The sequence below is a fragment of the Myxine glutinosa genome, chromosome 1 (genome assembly GCF_964187855.1).
Source record: "Myxine glutinosa chromosome 1, kmMyxGlut1.1, whole genome shotgun sequence".
Taxonomy (NCBI): domain Eukaryota; kingdom Metazoa; phylum Chordata; class Myxini; order Myxiniformes; family Myxinidae; genus Myxine; species Myxine glutinosa.
In genome coordinates, this window is record NC_136261.1 from 4,957,518 (window position 1) to 4,969,384 (window position 11,867).

Consider the following 11,867-nt stretch of genomic DNA (forward strand, 5'->3'; position numbering starts at 1 on the left):
AGAAAGCTACTTCAAAAGTGGAGTAACTAGATTGGTACTCGGTGGAGAGCATGACTCTTTACGGTTTGTATCCCACTGATAGGCCGGATCTGGATTCGGACCTGAACCAAAATCGAATCTGCTTGTTCTTGTCGCCGAACCAACTCATTCACCATGTTTAGTCATAACTTGTCCATAACTTCTTGAAATATCATGTTGTATGTTGTTTTTGGCCAATCTCAAAATGGTGAAGAATCATTTAAACTTCCTTCCTTCATACCATCCCTGGGAACATTATGACAAACAAAGTACAGCTGGAGGTTGTCCGGCCTCAGTGACAAACGAAGTACAGCTGGAGGTTTTCCGGCCTCAGTGACAAACGAAGTACAGCTGGAGGTTTTCCGGCCTCAGTGACAAGCGAAGTACAGCTCGAGGTTTTCCGGCCTCAGTGACGACCCTGAAAATATCCTTTGGAACAAAACTCTGAGAACAACAAAACTTCACAACTTAAACCATGAATCAGGATCCTTCACCGAAACGAAGGTGGATACTTCGAGTCTTGAGAGGATTCTGTCCCACCTTCTGAAACCCAAATTATTAAAACTAGTGAGGTACCTGTGCTACGCATGGTTAGGAGGCCAGAAGCAAACAGACAACGCAGAAACGGCAAATGATAAAGCATGAAACCAATAAATTCCACATTCCTGTAGCACCTTCAGTCGCACGTCAGACATGGACAGCAAGTTCGTGAAGGACTTCCATGAAAAACATACCCATGCGCAAACAAACAGGCACGTTTGTTCCATCACCAATCAATGGCGAATCTGCATATGGCAATCCGCGAATTTCACGTTTAGAAAGCAGAAACCATCACGGCATTTCGTAATTCACTTGAACTCGATATCTCTTTTTTTCATTCCAAACACCATAACTCCAATCACAAATTAAATAACATTAATATAAAAAATAAACTTTTAACAACATTCGTGGCAAACAAATATTTAAATCCTGATGTGAAGTTCTGTACGTTTGGGTGAATACAATTACGAATTCAAAATCGTAATTGTATTCACTCAATTCCAATCATCAATTGATACTTTAACAAAACGATTAACACGATTAACATTTAACGATTTAACATTACGATTGAATGACGGTTGTATTGGGATATTATCAAACTCGTGCATTGCCGTCATCTGTCCACTTCCACATTCGCGGCAGAATCATAATTCATATCAAAATCTAAACAGTATTTGTAGAATTTCAATAAAAGCCACATCACTGTTCATAATCGGTAAATATTATTCCATCGTGTTTGGAAAAACTGGAAAATTAAAAAAAATTGGAAAAACAATATAGCGTATTTTACTCCAGGGGGTCCCAGGATTACTCACCCAAAATATCCTTGCGATCGGATCAGCCGTTTTTGCGGTACCTGGGAACGGACGGACATTTGGTGAATTACAGTAAGATAACAATTGATAACCGACCAAAACACACACACACACACACACACACACACAAACAAACAAACAAAGACACACAAACACAAACACACACACACACGAAGACTCACACACACACAAAGACACACACAAACACACACACACACACACACACACACACACACACACACACACACAAAGACACACACACAGAGACACACACACAAATACACACACACACACACACACAAAGACTCACACACACACAAACACACAGACACACACACATACACAAACATACAGACACACACACACAAAGACACACACACACACACACACACACACACACACACACACACACACACACACACAAAGACACACAGACACACACAAACACACACACACAAACACACACACACAAACACACACACGCACACGCACACACAAAGACACACACACACCTCTTGGAGGGAAAGGTACAGTATGAAAAGCAATGGAACTGGAGCTCAGCTCTCACATTGTGGCCTCATCTTCGCCAGTGCAGGTGCAAGACACTGGACAAGACCCTGGAGGCAGACACCAGACTGAGCTAAGAGACCAAGAGGCAATCAGGGTACAGCAGGGACAGGCTCACTCCAGACAAAGAGGCTGCTTCTTGTCACCATTGGGGGTTTGGACCCAGCACTCTCCCCGCATGGTCAGTCCCCACTGAGCCCCCCCACTCCGAAAGAGGCAAAAAAATCTGAAATGTTAACGGACCGACGGGCATCGCCACCCAATTTGTAATGGCTGTTTTAACCTTACAATATATTGTTACGGATCCGGGGTCTGGGATCCCAAGACAAGACGTTGGTCCATTCACTGCGCTGCAACAACATTTAAATATAACATCAAAAAGCAATAACTCACGGAAGCCTACCGAGTAAAAATTAGCCAATGCTAACAGAGTCCCTCAAACATTTTTGAAATTTGTATGACAATTGTAGGATTGAAATTTGTATGACAATTGTAGGATTGAAATTTGTATGACAATTGTAGGATTGAAATTTGTATGACAATTGTAGGATTGAAATTTGTATGACAATTGTAGGAAACAAAGGAGGTGTTGGCACAGACCAGACATCATGAGAGTCTAACTAGTCATAGTCGCTCAAATACAGACTTTCGATGAAATTTCACCATAAACTTCATCACCCGTGAGGCTAAAACTAATAGTCTTATTTTCACCACACTTTGCAGAACTCCCTTCAGATGCTCTAGCAGCTAATAGATTGGTAAACAAGGCCCTTCAGATGCTCTAGCAGCTAAGAGATTGGTAAACAAGGCCCTTCAGATGCTCTAACAGCTAATAGATTGGTAAACAAGGCCCATCAGATGCTCTAGCAGCTAAGAGATTGGTAAACAAGGCCCTTCAGATGCTCTAGCAGCTAAAAGATTGGTAAACAAGGCTCTTCAGATGCTCTAGCAGCGAAAAGATTGGTAAACAAGGCCCTTCAGATGCTCTAGCAGCTAAAAGATTGGTAAACGAGGCCCTTCAGATGCTCTAGCAGCTAAAAGATTGGTAAACAAGGCCCTTCAGATGCTCTAGCAGCTAAAAGATTGGTAAACAAGGCCCTTCAGATGCTCTAACAGCTAAGAGATTGGTAAACAAGGCCCTTCAGATGCTCTAGCAGCTAAAGATTGGTAAACAAGGCCCTTCAGATGCTCTAGCAGCTAAAAGATTGGTAAACAAGGCCCTTAAGATGCTCTAACAGCTAAAAGATTGGTAAACAAGGCCCTTCAGATGCTCTAGCAGCTAAAAGATTGGTAAACAAGGCCCTTCAGATGCTCTAACAGCTAAGAGATTGGTAAACAAGGCCCTTCAGATGCTCTAACAGCTAAGAGATTGGTAAACAAGGCCCTTCAGATGCTCTAACAGCTAAGAGATTGGTAAACATGGCCCATCAGATGCTCTAACAGCTAAGAGATTGGTAAACAAGGCCCTTCAGATGCTCTAACAGCTAAAAGATTGGTAAACAAGGCCCTTCAGATGCTCTAGCAGCTAAGAGATTGGTAAACATGGCCCATCAGATGCTCTAGCAGCTAAAAGATTGGTAAACAAGGCCCTTCAGATGCTCTAGCAGCTAAGAGATTGGTAAACATGGCCCATCAGATGCTCTAACAGCTAAAAGATTGGTAAACAAGGCCCTTCAGATGCTCTAGCAGCTAAAAGATTGGTAAACAAGGCCCTTCAGATGCTCTAGCAGCTAAAAGATTGGTAAACAAGGCCCATAAGATGCTCTAGCAGCTAAGAGATTGGTAAACATGGCCCATCAGATGCTCTAGCAGCTAAGAGATTGGTAAACATGGCCCATCAGATGCTCTAACAGCTAAAAGATTGGTAAACAAGGCCCTTCAGATGCTCTAGCAGCTAAGAGATTGGTAAACATGGCCCATCAGATGCTCTAACAGCTAAAAGATTGGTAAACAAGGCCCTTCAGATGCTCTAGCAGCTAAGAGATTGGTAAACAAGGCCCATAAGATGCTCTAGCAGCTAAGAGATTGGTAAACATGGCCCATCAGATGCTCTAGCAGCTAAGAGATTGGTAAACATGGCCCATCAGATGCTCTAACAGCTAAAAGATTGGTAAACATGGCCCATCAGATGCTCTAACAGCTAAGAGATTGGAAAACAAGGCCCTTCAGATGCTCTAGCAGCTAAGAGATTGGTAAACATGGCCCATCAGATGCTCTAACAGCTAAAAGATTGGTAAACAAGGCCTTTCAGATGCTCTAGCAGCTAAGAGATTGGTAAACAAGGCCCTTCAGATGCTCTAGCAGCTAAGAGATTGGTAAACATGGCCCATCAGATGCTCTAGCAGCTAAGAGATTGGTAAACAAGGCCCTTCAGATGCTCTAGCAGCTAAGAGATTGGTAAACAAGGCCCTTCAGATGCTCTAGCAGCTAAGAGATTGGTAAACATGGCCCATCAGATGCTCTAACAGCTAAAAGATTGGTAAACAAGGCCCTTCAGATGCTCTAGCAGCTAAAAGATTGGTAAACAAGGCCCTTCAGATGCTCTAGCAGCTAAGAGATTGGTAAACATGGCCCATCAGATGCTCTAACAGCTAAAAGATTGGTAAACAAGGCCCTTCAGATGCTCTAGCAGCTAAGAGATTGGTAAACAAGGCCCTTCAGATGCTCTAGCAGCTAAAAGATTGGTAAAGGCCCTTCAGATGCTCTAGCAGCTAAGAGATTGGTAAACAAGGCCCTTCAGATGCTCTAGCAGCTAAGAGATTGGTAAACATGGCCCATCAGATGCTCTAACAGCTAAAAGATTGGTAAACAAGGCCCTTCAGATGCTCTAGCAGCTAAGAGATTGGTAAACAAGGCCCTTCAGATGCTCTAGCAGCTAAGAGATTGGTAAACATGGCCCATCAGATGCTCTAACAGCTAAAAGATTGGTAAACAAGGCCCTTCAGATGCTCTAGCAGCTAAGAGATTGGTAAACAAGGCCCTTCAGATGCTCTAGCAGCTAAGAGATTGGTAAACATGGCCCATCAGATGCTCTAACAGCTAAAAGATTGGTAAACATGGCCCTTCAGATGCTCTAGCAGCTAAAAGATTGGTAAACAAGGCCCTTAAGATGCTCTAACAGCTAAAAGATTGGTAAACAAGGCCCTTCAGATGCTCTAGCAGTTAAAAGATTGGTAAACAAGGCCCTTCAGATGCTCTAACAGCTAAGAGATTGGTAAACAAGGCCCTTCAGATGCTCTAACAGCTAAGAGATTGGTAAACAAGGCCCTTCAGATGCTCTAACAACTAAGAGATTGGTAAACATGGCCCATCAGATGCTCTAACAGCTAAGAGATTGGTAAACAAGGCCCTTCAGATGCTCTAACAGCTAAAAGATTGGTAAACAAGGCCCTTCAGATGCTCTAGCAGCTAAGAGATAGGTAAACATGGCCCATCAGATGCTCTAGCAGCTAAAAGATTGGTAAACAAGGCCCTTCAGATGCTCTAGCAGCTAAGAGATTGGTAAACATGGCCCATCAGATGCTCTAACAGCTAAAAGATTGGTAAACAAGGCCCTTCAGATGCTCTAGCAGCTAAAAGATTGGTAAACAAGGCCTTTCAGATGCTCTAGCAGCTAAGAGATTGGTAAACAAGGCCCTTCAGATGCTCTAGCAGCTAAGAGATTGGTAAACATGGCCCATCAGATGCTCTAGCAGCTAAGAGATTGGTAAACAAGGCCCTTCAGATGCTCTAGCAGCTAATAGATTGGTAAACAAGGCCCTTCAGATGCTCTAGCAGCTAAGAGATTGGTAAACATGGCCCATCAGATGCTCTAACAGCTAAAAGATTGGTAAACAAGGCCCTTCAGATGCTCTAGCAGCTAAGAGATTGGTAAACAAGGCCCTTCAGATGCTCTAGCAGCTAAGAGATTGGTAAACATGGCCCATCAGATGCTCTAACAGCTAAAAGATTGGTAAACAAGGCCCTTCAGATGCTCTAGCAGCTAAGAGATTGGTAAACAAGGCCCTTCAGATGCTCTAGCAGCTAAAAGATTGGTAAACAAGGCCCTTCAGATGCTCTAGCAGCTAAGAGATTGGTAAACAAGGCCCTTCAGATGCTCTAGCAGCTAAGAGATTGGTAAACATGGCCCATCAGATGCTCTAACAGCTAAAAGATTGGTAAACAAGGCCCTTCAGATGCTCTAGCAGCTAAGAGATTGGTAAACAAGGCCCTTCAGATGCTCTAGCAGCTAAGAGATTGGTAAACATGGCCCATCAGATGCTCTAACAGCTAAAAGATTGGTAAACAAGGCCCTTCAGATGCTCTAGCAGCTAAGAGATTGGTAAACAAGGCCCTTCAGATGCTCTAGCAGCTAAGAGATTGGTAAACATGGCCCATCAGATGCTCTAACAGCTAAAAGATTGGTAAACATGGCCCATCAGATGCTCTAACAGCTAAGAGATTGGTAAACAAGGCCCTTCAGATGCTCTAGCAGCAAAGAGATTGGTAAACATGGCCCATCAGATGCTCTAACAGCTAAAAGATTGGTAAACATGGCCCATCAGATGCTCTAACAGCTAAGAGATTGGTAAACATGGCCCATCAGATGCTCCAACAGCTAAAAGATTGGTAAACAAGGCCCTTCAGATGCTCTAACAGCTAAGAGATTGGTAAACAAGGCCCTTCAGATGCTCTAACAGCTAAGAGATTGGTAAACAAGGCCCTTCAGATGCTCTAACAGCTAAGAGATTGGTAAACATGGCCCATCAGATGCTCTAACAGCTAAGAGATTGGTAAACAAGGCCCTTCAGATGCTCTAACAGCTAAAAGATTGGTAAACAAGGCCCTTCAGATGCTCTAGCAGCTAAGAGATTGGTAAACATGGCCCATCAGATGCTCTAGCAGCTAAAAGATTGGTAAACAAGGCCCTTCAGATGCTCTAGCAGCTAAGAGATTGGTAAACATGGCCCATCAGATGCTCTAACAGCTAAAAGATTGGTAAACAAGGCCCTTCAGATGCTCTAGCAGCTAAAAGATTGGTAAACAAGGCCCTTCAGATGCTCTAGCAGCTAAAAGATTGGTAAACAAGGCCCATAAGATGCTCCAGCAGCTAAGAGATTGGTAAACATGGCCCATCAGATGCTCTAGCAGCTAAGAGATTGGTAAACATGGCCCATCAGATGCTCTAACAGCTAAAATATTGGTAAACAAGGCCCTTCAGATGCTCTAGCAGCTAAGAGATTGGTAAACATGGCCCATCAGATGCTCTAGCAGCTAAGAGATTGGTAAACATGGCCCATCAGATGCTCTAACAGCTAAAAGATTGGTAAACAAGGCCCTTCAGATGCTCTAGCAGCTAAAAGATTGGTAAACAAGGCCCTTAAGATACTCTAACAGCTAAAAGATTGGTAAACAAGGCCCTTCAGATGCTCTAGCAGCTAAAAGATTGGTAAACAAGGCCCTTCAGATGCTCCAACAGCTAAGAGATTGGTAAACAAGGCCCTTCAGATGCTCTAACAGCTAAGAGATTGGTAAACAAGGCCCTTCAGATGCTCTAACAGCTAAGAGATTGGTAAACATGGCCCATCAGATGCTCTAACAGCTAAGAGATTGGTAAACAAGGCCCTTCAGATGCTCTAACAGCTAAAAGATTGGTAAACAAGGCCCTTCAGATGCTCTAGCAGCTAAGAGATTGGTAAACATGGCCCATCAGATGCTCTAGCAGCTAAAAGATTGGTAAACAAGGCCCTTCAGATGCTCTAGCAGCTAAGAAATTGGTAAACATGGCCCATCAGATGCTCTAACAGCTAAAAGATTGGTAAACAAGGCCCTTCAGATGCTCTAGCAGCTAAAAGATTGGTAAACAAGGCCCTTCAGATGCTCTAGCAGCTAAAAGATTGGTAAACAAGGCCCTTCAGATGCTCTAGCAGCTAAGAGATTAGTAAACATGGCCCATCAGATGCTCTAGCAGCTAAGAGATTGGTAAACATAGCCCATCAGATGCTCTAACAGCTAAAAGATTGGTAAACAAGGCCCTTCAGATGCTCTAGCAGCTAAGAGATTGGTAAACATGGCCCATCAGATGCTCTAACAGCTAAAAGATTGGTAAACAAGGCCCTTCAGATGCTCTAGCAGCTAAAAGATTGGTAAACAAGGCCCTTCAGATGCTCTAGCAGCTAAGAGATTGGTAAACAAGGCCCATAAGATGCTCTAGCAGCTAAGAGATTGGTAAACATGGCCCATCAGATGCTCTAGCAGCTAAGAGATTGGTAAACATGGCCCATCAGATGCTCTAACAGCTAAAAGATTGGTAAACATGGCCCATCAGATGCTCTAACAGCTAAGAGATTGGTAAACAAGGCCCTTCAGATGCTCTAGCAGCTAAGAGATTGGTAAACATGGCCCATCAGATGCTCTAACAGCTAAAAGATTGGTAAACAAGGCCTTTCAGATGCTCTAGCAGCTAAGAGATTGGTAAACATGGCCCATCAGATGCTCTAACAGCTAAAAGATTGGTAAACAAGGCCTTTCAGATGCTCTAGCAGCTAAGAGAGTGGTAAACAAGGCCCTTCAGATGCTCTAGCAGCTAAGAGATTGGTAAACATGGCCCATCAGATGCTCTAGCAGCTAAGAGATTGGTAAACAAGGCCCTTCAGATGCTCTAGCAGCTAAGAGATTGGTAAACAAGGCCCTTCAGATGCTCTAGCAGCTAAGAGATTGGTAAACATGGCCCATCAGATGCTCTAACAGCTAAAAGATTGGTAAACAAGGCCCTTCAGATGCTCTAGCAGCTAAGAGATTGGTAAACAAGGCCCTTCAGATGCTCTAGCAGCTAAGAGATTGGTAAACATGGCCCATCAGATGCTCTAACAGCTAAAAGATTGGTAAACAAGGCCCTTCAGATGCTCTAGCAGCTAAGAGATTGGTAAACAAGGCCCTTCAGATGCTCTCGCAGCTAAAAGATTGGTAAACAAGGCCCTTCAGATGCTCTAGCAGCTAAGAGATTGGTAAACAAGGCCCTTCAGATGCTCTAGCAGCTAAGAGATTGGTAAACATGGCCCATCAGATGCTCTAACAGCTAAAAGATTGGTAAACAAGGCCCTTCAGATGCTCTAGCAACTAAGAGATTGGTAAACAAGGCCCTTCAGATGCTCTAGCAGCTAAGAGATTGGTAAACATGGCCCATCAGATGCTCTAACAGCTAAGAGATTGGTAAACATGGCCCATCAGATGCTCTAACAGCTAAAAGATTGGTAAACGAGGCCCTTCAGATGCTCTAGCAGCTAAAAGATTGGTAAACAAGGCCCTTCAGATGCTCTAGCAGCTAAAAGATTGGTAAACAAGGCCCTTCAGATGCTCTAACAGCTAAGAGATTGGTAAACAAGGCCCTTCAGATGCTCTAGCAGCTAAAAGATTGGTAAACAAGGCCCTTCAGATGCTCTAGCAGCTAAAAGATTGGTAAACAAGGCCCTTAAGATGCTCTAACAGCTAAAAGATTGGTAAACAAGGCCCTTCAGATGCTCTAACAGCTAAGAGATTGGTAAACAAGGCCCTTCAGATGCTCTAGCAGCTAAAAGATTGGTAAACAAGGCCCTTCAGATGCTCTAGCAGCTAAAAGATTGGTAAACAAGGCCCATAAGATGCTCCAGCAGCTAAGAGATTGGTAAACATGGCCCATCAGATGCTCTAGCAGCTAAGAGATTGGTAAACATGGCCCATCAGATGCTCTAACAGCTAAAATATTGGTAAACAAGGCCCTTCAGATGCTCTAGCAGCTAAGAGATTGGTAAACATGGCCCATCAGATGCTCTAGCAGCTAAGAGATTGGTAAACATGGCTCATCAGATGCTCTAACAGCTAAAAGATTGGTAAACAAGGCCCTTCAGATGCTCTAGCAGCTAAAAGATTGGTAAACAAGGCCCTTAAGATGCTCTAACAGCTAAAAGATTGGTAAACAAGGCCCTTCAGATGCTCTAGCAGCTAAAAGATTGGTAAACAAGGCCCTTCAGATGCTCCAACAGCTAAGAGATTGGTAAACAAGGCCCTTCAGATGCTCTAACAGCTAAGAGATTGGTAAACAAGGCCCTTCAGATGCTCTAACAGCTAAGAGATTGGTAAACATGGCCCATCAGATGCTCTAACAGCTAAGAGATTGGTAAACAAGGCCCTTCAGATGCTCTAACAGCTAAAAGATTGGTAAACAAGGCCCTTCAGATGCTCTAGCAGCTAAGAGATTGGTAAACATGGCCCATCAGATGCTCTAGCAGCTAAAAGATTGGTAAACAAGGCCCTTCAGATGCTCTAGCAGCTAAGAGATTGGTAAACATGGCCCATCAGATGCTCTAACAGCTAAAAGATTGGTAAACAAGGCCCTTCAGATGCTCTAGCAGCTAAAAGATTGGTAAACAAGGCCCTTCAGATGCTCTAGCAGCTAAAAGATTGGTAAACAAGGCCCATAAGATGCTCTAGCAGCTAAGAGATTGGTAAACATGGCCCATCAGATGCTCTAGCAGCTAAGAGATTGGTAAACATGGCCCATCAGATGCTCTAACAGCTAAAAGATTGGTAAACAAGGCCCTTCAGATGCTCTAGCAGCTAAGAGATTGGTAAACATGGCCCATCAGATGCTCTAACAGCTAAAAGATTGGTAAACAAGGCCCTTCAGATGCTCTAGCAGCTAAAAGATTGGTAAACAAGGCCCTTCAGATGCTCTAGCAGCTAAGAGATTGGTAAACAAGGCCCATAAGATGCTCTAGCAGCTAAGAGATTGGTAAACATGGCCCATCAGATGCTCTAGCAGCTAAGAGATTGGTAAACATGGCCCATCAGATGCTCTAACAGCTAAAAGATTGGTAAACATGGCCCATCAGATGCTCTAACAGCTAAGAGATTGGTAAACAAGGCCCTTCAGATGCTCTAGCAGCTAAGAGATTGGTAAACATGGCCCATCAGATGCTCTAACAGCTAAAAGATTGGTAAACAAGGCCTTTCAGATGCTCTAGCAGCTAAGAGATTGGTAAACATGGCCCATCAGATGCTCTAACAGCTAAAAGATTGGTAAACAAGGCCTTTCAGATGCTCTAGCAGCTAAGAGAGTGGTAAACAAGGCCCTTCAGATGCTCTAGCAGCGAAGAGATTGGTAAACATGGCCCATCAGATGCTCTAGCAGCTAAGAGATTGGTAAACAAGGCCCTTCAGATGCTCTAGCAGCTAAGAGATTGGTAAACAAGGCCCTTCAGATGCTCTAGCAGCTAAGAGATTGGTAAACATGGCCCATCAGATGCTCTAACAGCTAAAAGATTGGTAAACAAGGCCCTTCAGATGCTCTAGCAGCTAAGAGATTGGTAAACAAGGCCCTTCAGATGCTCTAGCAGCTAAGAGATTGGTAAACATGGCCCATCAGATGCTCTAACAGCTAAAAGATTGGTAAACAAGGCCCTTCAGATGCTCTAGCAGCTAAGAGATTGGTAAACAAGGCCCTTCAGATGCTCTAGCAGCTAAAAGATTGGTAAACAAGGCCCTTCAGATGCTCTAGCAGCTAAGAGATTGGTAAACAAGGCCCTTCAGATGCTCTAGCAGCTAAGAGATTGGTAAACATGGCCCATCAGATGCTCTAACAGCTAAAAGATTGGTAAACAAGGCCCTTCAGATGCTCTAGCAGCTAAGAGATTGGTAAACAAGGCCCTTCAGATGCTCTAGCAGCTAAGAGATTGGTAAACATGGCCCATCAGATGCTCTAACAGCTAAAAGATTGGTAAACATGGCCCATCAGATGCTCTAGCAGCTAAAAGATTGGTAAACAAGGCCTTTCAGATGCTCCAGCAGCTAAGACATTGGTAAACATGGCCCATCAGATGCTCTAACAGCTAAAAGATTGGTAAACATGGCCCATCAGATGCTCTAACAGCTAAGAGATTGGTAAACATGGCACATCAGATGCTCTAACAG